The following is an 11,530-nucleotide window of genomic DNA, read 5'->3' as shown; positions in this document are numbered from 1 at the left end:
AAACAGCGTTGGTAACACAATGATGCTTTCACTATGGCTGAGCAGTGCTCACACAGAGTCAAGGCTTTTTCTGCTCCTCACCCAGCCAGGAGTAGGCTGGGGGTACACCAGGAGTTGGGAGGGGACACAGCCAGAGCAGCTGACCCCAACTGACCCAAGGGATATTCCATATGTCATGCATATACATCTAGGGGAAGAAGGAAGGAGTACATTTGGAGTTACAGTGGTTTGTCTTCCCGAGAGAGCATTAGGTTTTGCTGACTGCGTTGCTAAGGACTTTGGTATATGGGATGCTACCTATAGGTTGCATGAGCAGCACCTGCAGGAAAAGCAGGGCTGCATCCTAATCAGAGCCCTGAGGGCTAGGAGAAAACATGCCAAAAGTTGTGTAGATAAGGGGAACGTGGTGAAATGCACTGATACGTGGAACAACGCTCCGTCCATGCAGTAAGGTAGGCAGAGGAAAGGAAAAGTTGCAGAATATCTAAGTACAGGCAATGCAAACCACATCTATGAGCTTCTTTTTAGTATGCCACATTGATAGACCTCCTTTTGTTTCTGTAGAGCGAGTCTTTAACACCTCCCTTAACAATCAGCAAAACATAGTTTTAGGTAAATGTTCTCCTTTTGTCATTTATTTAAGTCTATAAACCCAGAAACCAGCACAGCGGCACACTGTGATCACTCTATTAACTTTCTCTTTGAAGCTGTATGTTTTACTTATTTCCCTCCCCCCCCCCCCCCCGTTAATGAAGCTTACTTGTGTGATTGCAGGTTGGGAAATTAGACAGCTAGAAAAGTTTTATTTCAAAGAGGTGCCAATTGCCATCTAGATTTTTGTTAGGGTTTTTTTTTGTCCTCCCGGATCAATACTGCTCTTAACTATTTCAGACTGGGGAAAAGCCATCAAAATAGTCTATTTTCACAACAGATATAGGATTAAACCACTAGTTCCAAGTAGCTAACAGTTTTTGTGTTAATGATTTGTCTAAAATAGCTTTCTTTTTCATTTCGGATGCCTTTTTTCAGGAGCAGAAACACCAGGAATTGCTGGCTAAACTCTAAACTCAAACTTGACTTCTTGTACTGTAGCATGTTGGTTAATTGGGGAGCAGGGGGGAGATAAGGCATTTGGAAAAATATGGATGAAGAATTTGAAACCCAGCACAAACAGAGAGCCCATTTCAATCCTCAGAAACAAACCAACTACTTCCCTGAGTTGGGTTGTTTGGTTTTTCATTAACAAATCCATCTTCTCCCTCAGCACTGGCAGTAGCATCATCTGTGTGAGAGAATGCGATTGCCCAAGCTGCGCCAAGCTAATGGTGTCGACTAAGATCGATTGATTTATTTATTTCATTCTTTTCATCAGGAAACATGGTTTTTGGCTTGTTTTGGTTTTCCCCCCCCAAGTCTGAAGTGCTGAGGGGAAGGAGCTGTGCAGAGAAAGGGAATAACAACATCACAGAAGTCGGGACAGGAATGGTTGGTGCCAGTGCCTGTGTACTGTGAGGCAGCCGGGTAATGCTGTAGCCATGAACCATGTTAGAGGGAGAAGGGATCTGGGGACTGTGATGCTTTCCCCTGCAAAGCCCATGTGGGAATTGGAGGGCTCTTCTGCTCCCCTTATTAAAACACTCTGTGTTAGATGCTGTTGCCATAAGGCATGGTGAAGCTGAAGAGAAGCTGAACAGAAGAGGAAGTTCAAGTGGCTGCTTTAACAAAATGGCTCATTTTTCTTTGAAATTAATTGGCTGAATCCTGACAAAACCTGTTATTAAAAGAGCACCTTTGCCTTTTTTTAATCATCTGAGTTGTTTGTAAAGCTCTCCCACAACTGGAAATCGCACCCTTTCCTCCGGCTCTTTCGTTCATTTCCATCTGGGGTTAAGTTGTGAGAATTCATTAAAAAATATTGGCACCCCAGAGCCAAAGGCACCGGGGCTCTCAGAATGTCCAAAGAAAAACTGTTCTAATGAAAAGCCACTGTCAAATGGGCAGGCAAAAAGGAAAAACAAAACTAAACAAAACCGTGAGCACTGCCTGCTAAGCGGGGGCTGCAATTAGGAGTTGTGTGATTCACACAGCAACACCCACCCACCACCACTCTCTACCAAATGATTCACAGCAGATGGCATCACTCTAATGCCCTGGCCCCTGGGACTTCCCTTGTGCTAGCGAGAAGCTAGGGCTGAAGGCAGGCAGGATACTCTAAACCTACAAGTGCAGCTTAAATTATGAGAGTACACTTGTCATCTCGCTTATTGCACAGTCCCACCAGGACAAGTCATCAGGTCAAAATCTGCCTTGAGTTATCTCCTTGTCACCATAGTGTGGGCAGCAGGTCCAGATGAGGTAACTGCCTGATGCTGGGAGCTGAGCCTGAAAAGGGATGGGGAGAATATCGCTTAGTCCTGGGTGGTGATGCGAATGTGATCTGTTAACAGCTAGATTAAGCAGCACAGAGTGGAATGTAGAACAACTGTGTGCTGAGCTCTCCTACACAACAGCACAGCAGAGAACAGCTTCCTACATATCTTCAGTGCACTTCTCCCTGCATTCAGCTGTGGGGCTCCTTCCCCAGTGGCCCATGTCCTCTGTCACCACCCCATGTACTTCCTTTGCAGCATTCAGGCTGCCCTTGCGATGGCTGCATCAGTATTCATCTCTTTGTAAACATGAACTTCCCCTGCTGCTCAGAGTCACTTCACATTATTCCTATTGATTCAGCACTGTTAATGATTAAATACAATGTTCTTCAAAGCCTTCGTTTAACAGGAAAGCTTGATTGGATTTACTGTTTTGAGGTTGGGTGGGTTGTTTTCAGTTACGTTGCTGATCTTTTCTCTTTTTTTTTGCCTTGTGGAACATTGTGTCATTTTGCAAATGAAGAATTACCCTATTGCCTTTTAATAAAAGCTTCCATCTGTGAGGCATTCACATCCTCCTGCTTAATCAGACAACTGATGTATTGCATGCCCCACCATCATCTCTGCGGCCCTCTCTTCCACAGCCATCACAAGCAGAGCAGCTCCTGCAGGTCCAGCCCATTGAGCTGACCATGCCCAGAACCCCCAGGCTGGAGGACAGAGGACAGAACACATCCCAGTGAAGGCAGACAATCGCAAAGTACCGATCTGTGGATGGCATCCCTAGGGCTTCCTTGGATAGGGAGAATAACAATCACAAAACCCAGTGCTTGTCCTAGAGAGAGCTTCATGCCTTTACAGAGGAGGTCAAAAGACAAAATGCAGAATTGAGGTGAATTGGTTGATGTTCCAAATATCTTGGCTGTGCTGGGAAGAAATCCCCCAAACCCCAGGGCAATGCACTGTGCAGTTTTGCCTTCCAATAGCTCACCAAAGAGTCCATCCATCCATCAGAGATTCCCAGCCTCTGTAGGAAACATCCAGACTTAAATCTGAAGGAGGAACATGTTTGCACATAGGACCAGCAGGATACAATCACTGCATGTATCTGGGGCAACAGCTATAGGTGAACTGGGGCATTTATTTCTTGACTTATCTTTAAGACAGTACATGAGGTCTTGACCACACAAATTAAAAAAGGAAGAACAAGGCGAGAAATTGCGGAAATTGCTCTCTTTTTACTAGCTAGTGGGAGTTTAAAAAGCATATGTGAAATCAGAGATTCAGGAAGAAAAGCCCTGACCTGAAAAAGCACAAAACCCTGTGAGCAGCAGCAGAGGGAAGGCAGATTGCAACTCAGCAAGACTGATCCATTGCAGGCAGCAGCAGAGCCCTGTAATTCCCAGGGCTGGCTGGACAGGAGGGGCTGATGCTCTGCCTCTGCTGGGATGGGGACACATGCATGCTTGCTGCAGCCCAAAGCTACGTGCATTAGCAGTGAGATGTTTGCCATGTACGCATGTCATGGGCATGTTTTTGCTCTCAAGTCTCTGTGCCTGATAGAAGATGGACAAATAAAAGTGACCCAGAGGTCCAGGGTTACTTCTGGTTAGACTCAATGAGATGAAATCCATTTTGGGATCTCTAATGGCCGTCATTCAGCAGTGTCAGGACACTAAGGAACCTGTCAGGGATATTTTAGGAAACAGAGGCCTCCTGTCTGGTGCCTCCCTCCCCTGTGCACTGAGCTCACATCATGTCAAATGAGGTCTGCTGGAGCAGGGCACATGGGAAGTTGTGGGTTTAGTGGAAAGCCTGGATGAGAAAGGGGCTTCCTGAGCCCCTCGTCACACACAGCTCCAGCCTGGACTCTGTAGGTCTATTTTTTAGCATCTTACATGGAACTTCCACATGCAGGTTTGGACCCAACTGCACACCTTGAGCGTTGTCCATCCCCAGGGACAGGAAGAGGGTTAGGGCTTCTGCCTTGCGAAACTGAGCTATCTTCTCCCACAGGGTGAGAGGGTGAGAAGGGAAATGAATTCAGTGCCTACACATGAATGTCTACACGCATGAAACAGTTTGTGTGCTGGTCATATACAAATAGGTAAAGCAGCTGGGTTCTGACCTGCTAAAGCACAATGCTTTGAGTTTCACATGTGGGTCTGGATGTTAAGCCCTTTGAGAGATTGAAACCCCTTTAAGCCTTCATGCACTTAGGGTGTTCTAGCCTGGCTCCAACCCTTTGCACCAGGATAAATCCGACAGTGACTCTTCCGCAAGAGCTATTTCTGGAACTACTGCACTTTTTATCTTCCTTAATTACTGCCATAGGTCACAATTCCCTAGTTTTGAGTGGCAGGAGCTAAGCTGATCACAGGAACATCTACACGGGCAGTCAGGCTCCAGCACAGCCTGCCCATCAAGTCAGCGGTGGTTGGGAGCACTGCAGATGCAGCATGCTTCGCTTCATCCAGGATAACTTTCTCTTTAGAAATCCTGCTTTCTTGCATAGGGGAAGTCATCATCCCACTGCCAGCTCCCCACCGACAAGTTACGAAGGCAAGGGCTTCTCAGGGCCCTCATGACATCAGATGCATTTCACTTATAAGCCTTAAAACTCAAATGTGAGAAAGAAACAGAGGCAAAGTAGGAAATGAGCAAACGAAGGAGTTAGTGCTTCATTTCGAGATGCCTGACCAGCTCGGTGAACCCTGAATACTGTCACAGCCATGCCATGAGCTGGGTTTGGATAGATTATCCACCTTTTGCTTCCAGCCTTATCATTGTAGTTGCAAATTCAGGCTTTTTCTTCTTCACTCAGACTAGATCCAGGGAAGATCTTCAGGGAGCTTTACATGCCAAAGAGTGGGCTTTTTCAAAACCACTAGTGGTTTTGGATAGGGAGCTAAAGACCAAAGCCAGTCACATGCTGATGATTCAGCAACAAAGCTACTCCTATAGATGGCTTGGTTGATGAGGACTCCAATAGAGTCATGCCTACCAGCAAGCACATCTCCAGTCACATACATGGTGTTGCTAGTCCTGGTTTTCAGCTCTTTAAAGGCATCTGTAGATAAGCAGGGAATGACAGCACCCCAAAACCACTTCTGGCTCCTGACTGCAAGGCCCCAGCCCTCTGCCACACTGCTCACTATCACATTCCCAGGGGAAAGAAAAACAAAAGAGAAAGACTTTTTCCTTCACTACTGCCAACACAAGAGCAATTCGCTGCTTGGAGATCCTCCAAGGCTCTCCCACCCTGCTTTCTTCTCTCCAAGCTCACCTCCTCTGAAAGGCTGAGAACTATCAAAACAACCATCACAGCCAGCATGAGCTCCACACACACCAGTGGTAGGTGCCATCACATAACATCCCTCACTCCAGCTGTGTAAGAAGCAAAACAGCCTCCTTCCTCCTCCCTGTACCTGCAGCATCTCTGTTCCTTAAACATTTGCCTCTACCTCTGGATTTAAAAGCTCCCAAATTATCACATCTCCTTCACTCACCTGCAGAGCTACTTCAAAAGACAGAGCAGGAGCTCCTGTTTCTTTCACAGCACACCCACAAGAATCAGAGCTGCATGCTGCGACCAGCTGTGGTACATTTAGACTCATCTGCGCAGGGGCAGCTCTTGGCAGGAATGGAAGGAAGGCAGCACCAGGTATAAAGCCTTAGTTTGTTTCTCATACACCTTGGCTGGAGAGTTGGAGATGATCTGAGCTGCAGGGTTATAGCTGAGGAAGTTTGCTCTTTTTTGCCTCTTTGTCAAAGCTGCTCATGGCTGATCTCTGCAAGGCACTCCCATGTTCCTTCTGTGCTGCTGGTGACACTGGGCTCCTGGGGAGCACCTCCTCCCCAGCCCTATTCTGCAACTGGCATTACACTTCACATGCCAACCTAGTCTTTATTCCTCAATTCCCCAGTCTCTGCAGCTGATGTTGCTTTGGGAACGAGTGTGTCCTGAGATTTCTACTTGGAGTTGTCTGTCCCCATCCCAGCTGCTGTGGAGGAGTCCTTGGGGATCCCCTGTAATGGGGGGGAATGGTCACTTACATTGATTTAGTTTAGTTATGGGGAGGGTTGAAAGACCTGTGGTTCAGCTCCTAATGTAGTAATTTACTACATTTAGATCCTTTTGCTTATAAATTCTGTTCCATCAGCAGAAGCATTTTATGCTGCTGAAGGCTGCACTAATCACTAGAAGACAGAAATATATCTTCCACTGAGATTTATCCCTGCACTTTAGCAGGGAGTATAGATACATCCCAAGCCCCTGCATCCAGGGCTAGAAGGAAATTTCCTGCTCAGAATTCCCGTTTTTTTTCTTGCTTTTTGAAACTATTGAGGGTGGAGAAAATGGTAGAAAATGGGGAAATCCATATGGGTGAAGCTTGAGCTTTGTCTATCTGCTTCTGGCAGAAAGCAGCAGGGCTCTTTGCTGCGTCTCCCATCCCTTTGCATGCACCACTCAAGCTGTGGGTGAAGGGGAGAACTGAGGACCTCTGCCCATGCTGCTGCCTTCCTCTCCGGGCTGTCCCCCCACTACCTGCCCCGGAGGGACCGGGTTGCAGGAGATGAAGGTTATGGGCAGGTGTGAAGGGCACTTCTGTCATTAGACAGACGTCTGCCTGCAGCAGGAGTCAGGGAGCCTCCTCCAGCAGGCACTGCCCTGGAGAGATTAACCCCAAAAAGGGGATGGAAAACCAGCCCTGATGTGAGCCTGCATTCCCTGCTAGTGAGGCAGGAAGGAAACTCAGCCACGGGAGCAGGACCCGGTGAGTCAGGCTCCTTTTTCTCCTCTCTAATAATACCATCGCAAGAAGGGTCCTTGGGAGCTGGGGTTGGGTTATGTGAGGTCATGGGGGAGCACGAGCAGTGGAGGTGTGCTGGGAAAAGCAAAACCTGAGTAATTCTAGAGGGCCTGGCTGGGTCTGAGCCCTGCAGGGCTGCAGTGGGGTTGGATTTGCACTGTGTAAATGAGAGGTGAGATCCAGTTTGGATGTGGCTTATCAAGAAACACCACCCTAATAAACAGGCACATATATGCATATGGGTACAGCATCTCTGAAAGGGGCACCCTTCCAGCCCACAGAGCTCCTGCAGAAGTCCCCACGTCAGAGTTTTTCTGTTCCAGAAGAAGACAAGACAGGCAATAAGTACTGGGAATGCCATGAAGGATAAATTGCTGCTGCAAAAAGAAATCCCTTCAGCCTGGCAGAAGCTCTGTTTATCTCCCAAAGACTTTAGCCTCAGTATCTCCCAGTGGAACATTAATGGAGCTTGTTAGGAGCTCCCATGACAAACCAACCTTTGTTTCATGCCAAGAGGGCACACAAGTCTGCCAGCTCCCTGGTCCTCCCCTAGAGACACGAGGGGATGCTTCACGCTGTAAATACCATGCCAGGGGACAATGTGACAATGCCACTGAGAGACTCATCTACACAGGGGCTGTACAGCAGGGCTGCTAGTGAGGATAAGACCCTTCTCCCTTGAGGTGCATGCACCTTGGTGTGGCTTGCCACCCACATCCCTGCCTGGGGAAGACAGCTGGAGATGGCAGCCATGCTCCAGGGGCTGCCTGCTCTGCATCCACAGGAGGCACCAGAGGCTGGGTGATGCTGATGCCTTTGCCTTCTCCTCAGCTTGTTACTCACCTTGCTGCTATAGGCAGTCCCCAGCTTTGAGTAGAGCTCATCTCAGCACCCACTTTATGAAGTCACCTTTGCTGAAGACCTTCAACAACAGCTGCCACTTGTCCCATCAGGCCTGGTCCTGCTCCTTTGCCCGTTGGCACCACTGTTCATAGGAGACCGTCTTTCTGTGGTAGAGTCACGCTCTCACCAGGTTAAGTTACTCAGCTACTGACTACACTCATTAGTCAGATATTGACACATCATGCTGAAGAAAATGAGGAGGACTGCTACAGTGACTGCTTTATTGCTCAGCCTGTTAAAGGAAAGCTGCTCCCTGTTTGCTTCTCCCTGCAAAAAGCTGAATATTCAAAAGGTCAGAAGGATGTCTCAGCATGAATCAGCCAGGAGATATATATCTAAGATCAAAGGGATTGTCAATCCAATTAGCAGCCCGGGTTCCTGCAGTAGCAGGTATTTTACATGTAAAATAGACTCTATTCAGTGTTTCATCTCCCAGTCCAGGTCTCTCTGGAAGTCTCTTCTCAAGTCTTTTTTCCATCTCCCCGCTGTCCCAGACACCTCTCAGCTGGCAGGAGCAGTTCTGTAACCAACAGTGTATATTCTCTTTTCTCTCCTTCCCCAGAGATGCAGCCTGACTCTTTTTTTCTGAGGTTAATTAAAATTACCTTGTTTTCACATTGCAGCTGCCTGCCTGGATCAAAGGGAGGAAGCTCACAGCATGGAGGGCTGGAGCAGACAAACAGACCCCAGGTTTCAGACTAGAAACAGGGCATGAGAAGAGCAATCAGGGGACGAACCATGCTTCCTCTGCCTGGGGATTGTTGGCATTACCATGCCTTGTTGGCCGACTGTTGGCCATCAACAATGTTGATGCATTGTTGGCCATACCCAGCCCTGCTTTGCAGAGCACTGCCTGCCCAGGTAGGTGGGATAGCAGATCTTTGCCTTGCTGTACATAAAGGCACCATGGAACAGATGGGAAAATGTTGGATGTATACAGGGAGCTGCACAAATCCCTTCTTTGGGGTTCTCCATCAGGAGTGAGCACTGCTGGCATAGAATCATAGGAGAGTTTGGGTTGGAAGGGACCTTAACAATCATCTAGATCCAACCTCCCTGCCATGGGCATGCCCACAGCCCCCTCACTGCCAGGCTCCCTGTAGGACTTCTCTACCCCACTGCAGCCAGCCTCTGCCATCAGCAGAAAGAAATCACAGCCTGGAAAAAGAGCTTGTTCAGAGCAGGTTAAAGTCAAGGCACACAGCATATAACAACATCTCAGTGGAAACAAAGATGAGTTATTAACACTCTGCATCAGTGCCAGTTCCTCAGGGACACCCAGGGCACCCACATGAATACCCTATCAGCACATTAGGATTCATGTGGGCACAAGAGAGTTGGCACTAAAGGAATGAATAGTCATGAGGCCATTATTCTATCTTTTTGGAAATGCCGGCATTCCCCATGTGGTATTAGCACAGCCAGCAGCAGTGTTGCAGGCAGGCCAGGAGGACCCAGTGAGCTGCCGGGACCTCTAAGCACCCACACCTCTGCAGATACAGGCTCGTACAGTTCAAATCCCTGCTTGAAGGGAGGTAGGAACCCAGTGCTGTGGTATTGCATGAAAGCTCCTCTCTGGACAAGGACAGCTTGTAGGAGAGGAAGACTTGACACTACCTTTGCACTGAGGCCAATATCCTGTCCCTGATAGTGGCACCTGATGTCCCAGAGGAAGATGAGGGAATACACAAAGCGAGCAAGCCCTGGCCAAATGTGCAAAGTTTTCCTGTTCCTCAGCCAAGTTAATAATAATGTTAATAATAGTGCAGCATTCAAGCCCAGGGAGCCAGGTTGTATTCTGAGCTGATCCCAATTCATTCAGGGGAGCCTTTAGGCTGCACACACCAGGATGGTTCTCTGGCCACGGGAAGGTGGGAAAGCTGCAGAAAGGCTGTGTGGTGAAGCGAAGCCCCCCTTGCGTTGCTCTCTGATACCCTCCTCTGGCTGAATCTGGAAGCTCAACCTCCCAATGGACAGGGCATAACCCCAAATGGGTCCTCTTCAGTGTTTAGGACATGTGTGGAGTTTGGAACCAGGAGTACCCAAGCTGTCATTTGGATGGGCAGAAGGGGACATGAAATGTTATGGAAGACATGCCCATGGGTAGGCAGAGATTTTGTTTCTTGTCACCAGCCATGTAGAAGGCTGCAGGGATCAGCGCAGAGCTGGAAGGCTTCTTCAGCAGCAGCCTATGGCAAAGACATGGAGGTGTTGATGGACTCTGAGGAAACATATCTCCTATCAGAAGGTGAAGAGCAAGAAGACACAACAGCCTTAGAAAGGGAGGTGGTGCTCAGGCAGTTGCTCCATCAGGCAGCTAGAATGCTGCGTTACGGGGAATTCACAGCATAGAATAAACCTGACTTTAAACCATGTTTGCTTCCTTCGAAGTTATCCAGCAAATGCTTTCCTATTAAAGGTACCTTTGGAGATGCAGCTGCCAAGTTGACGCAGCATCGCCCTGGTCAGCTCCGCAGTTCCCAGCTGTGCCGTGACGGTGCTGCTCTGGTACATTCTGTAATTGTTAATCAGCGCTACCAGCGCACAACCACTGCAGGAATCGATGCTTCAATAAGCCCAGGGAAGTCTTTGCTAATGAAATGGGTGTTCATTTCTATTCTGGGGACAGGCTTGTTCTGCTGCTCCTGAGAAGTATCCGGGATTTCTTCATGTGCTGAAGCGTCACAGTTGCAACTCCCCAGCTCTGCATCTGCTGAAATTTTTCCCCTGACACATTTACAGTGGCACCTTGCAGATAAACCTGGCTGCTTCTATCACCCCACCAGCCTTCGCCTGGCACCTTTCAGCTATCCCAGGATTACTGCAAACTTGTCATTCTTCTCCCCAGTGCTGTCAGTGGTGAGTTCCGAGCATCTCGCTCTGGACTGGCCCTCTCCAAGCCCAAGGAGGACCAGGGGAGCCCTTCCTGCCCCCAGACCTTGTTGCTGAGCAAATCTGAGCCCTCTCTGCTCATAACAAGCCTGGCTCTCCTGAATTTGGGGCACGCTAATCCTTCCTGCCCTCAAGCATGCTCCAGAAATAGCACCAACCTCAACAGCAACAGGTGCCATCCTGGGCAGAGCTGCCAACCGCGCTGCTTGGTGTGGGCAAAGCAGCGCAATTCCTTGTGTTGTTATCCCATGGTTCACTGCCAGGTGCAGCTGGGGGGCATCAGGGGCTGGGATGCAGGGAGCAGTATGAGACGGCAAGCAATGGGTCCCCCTCTTCCGCCTGTGGCTGGCTTCCAGTGGGGTGTGGGATATCTGTGGCACAAGGGCTCAACTGCCAAGTGAGATTTTCTGGCTGTTTACCAAAACCATTGCAGTTTGTACAAGGATCAGTGGGAAGTACTCAGCTACAGCCACAGGATGGAGAGCTGTAAGTGCTATTTAGCTGTGGTTAGCCACAATTTGGGGATCAAAGAGGCAGATTCCATCAAAAAAC

This window comes from Psittacula echo, assembly GCF_963264785.1.
Source record: "Psittacula echo genome assembly, chromosome: 11".
NCBI lineage: Eukaryota > Metazoa > Chordata > Aves > Psittaciformes > Psittacidae > Psittacula > Psittacula echo.
The sequence above is the reverse complement of the archived record's forward strand: the minus strand, read 5'-3'. Positions refer to the sequence as shown.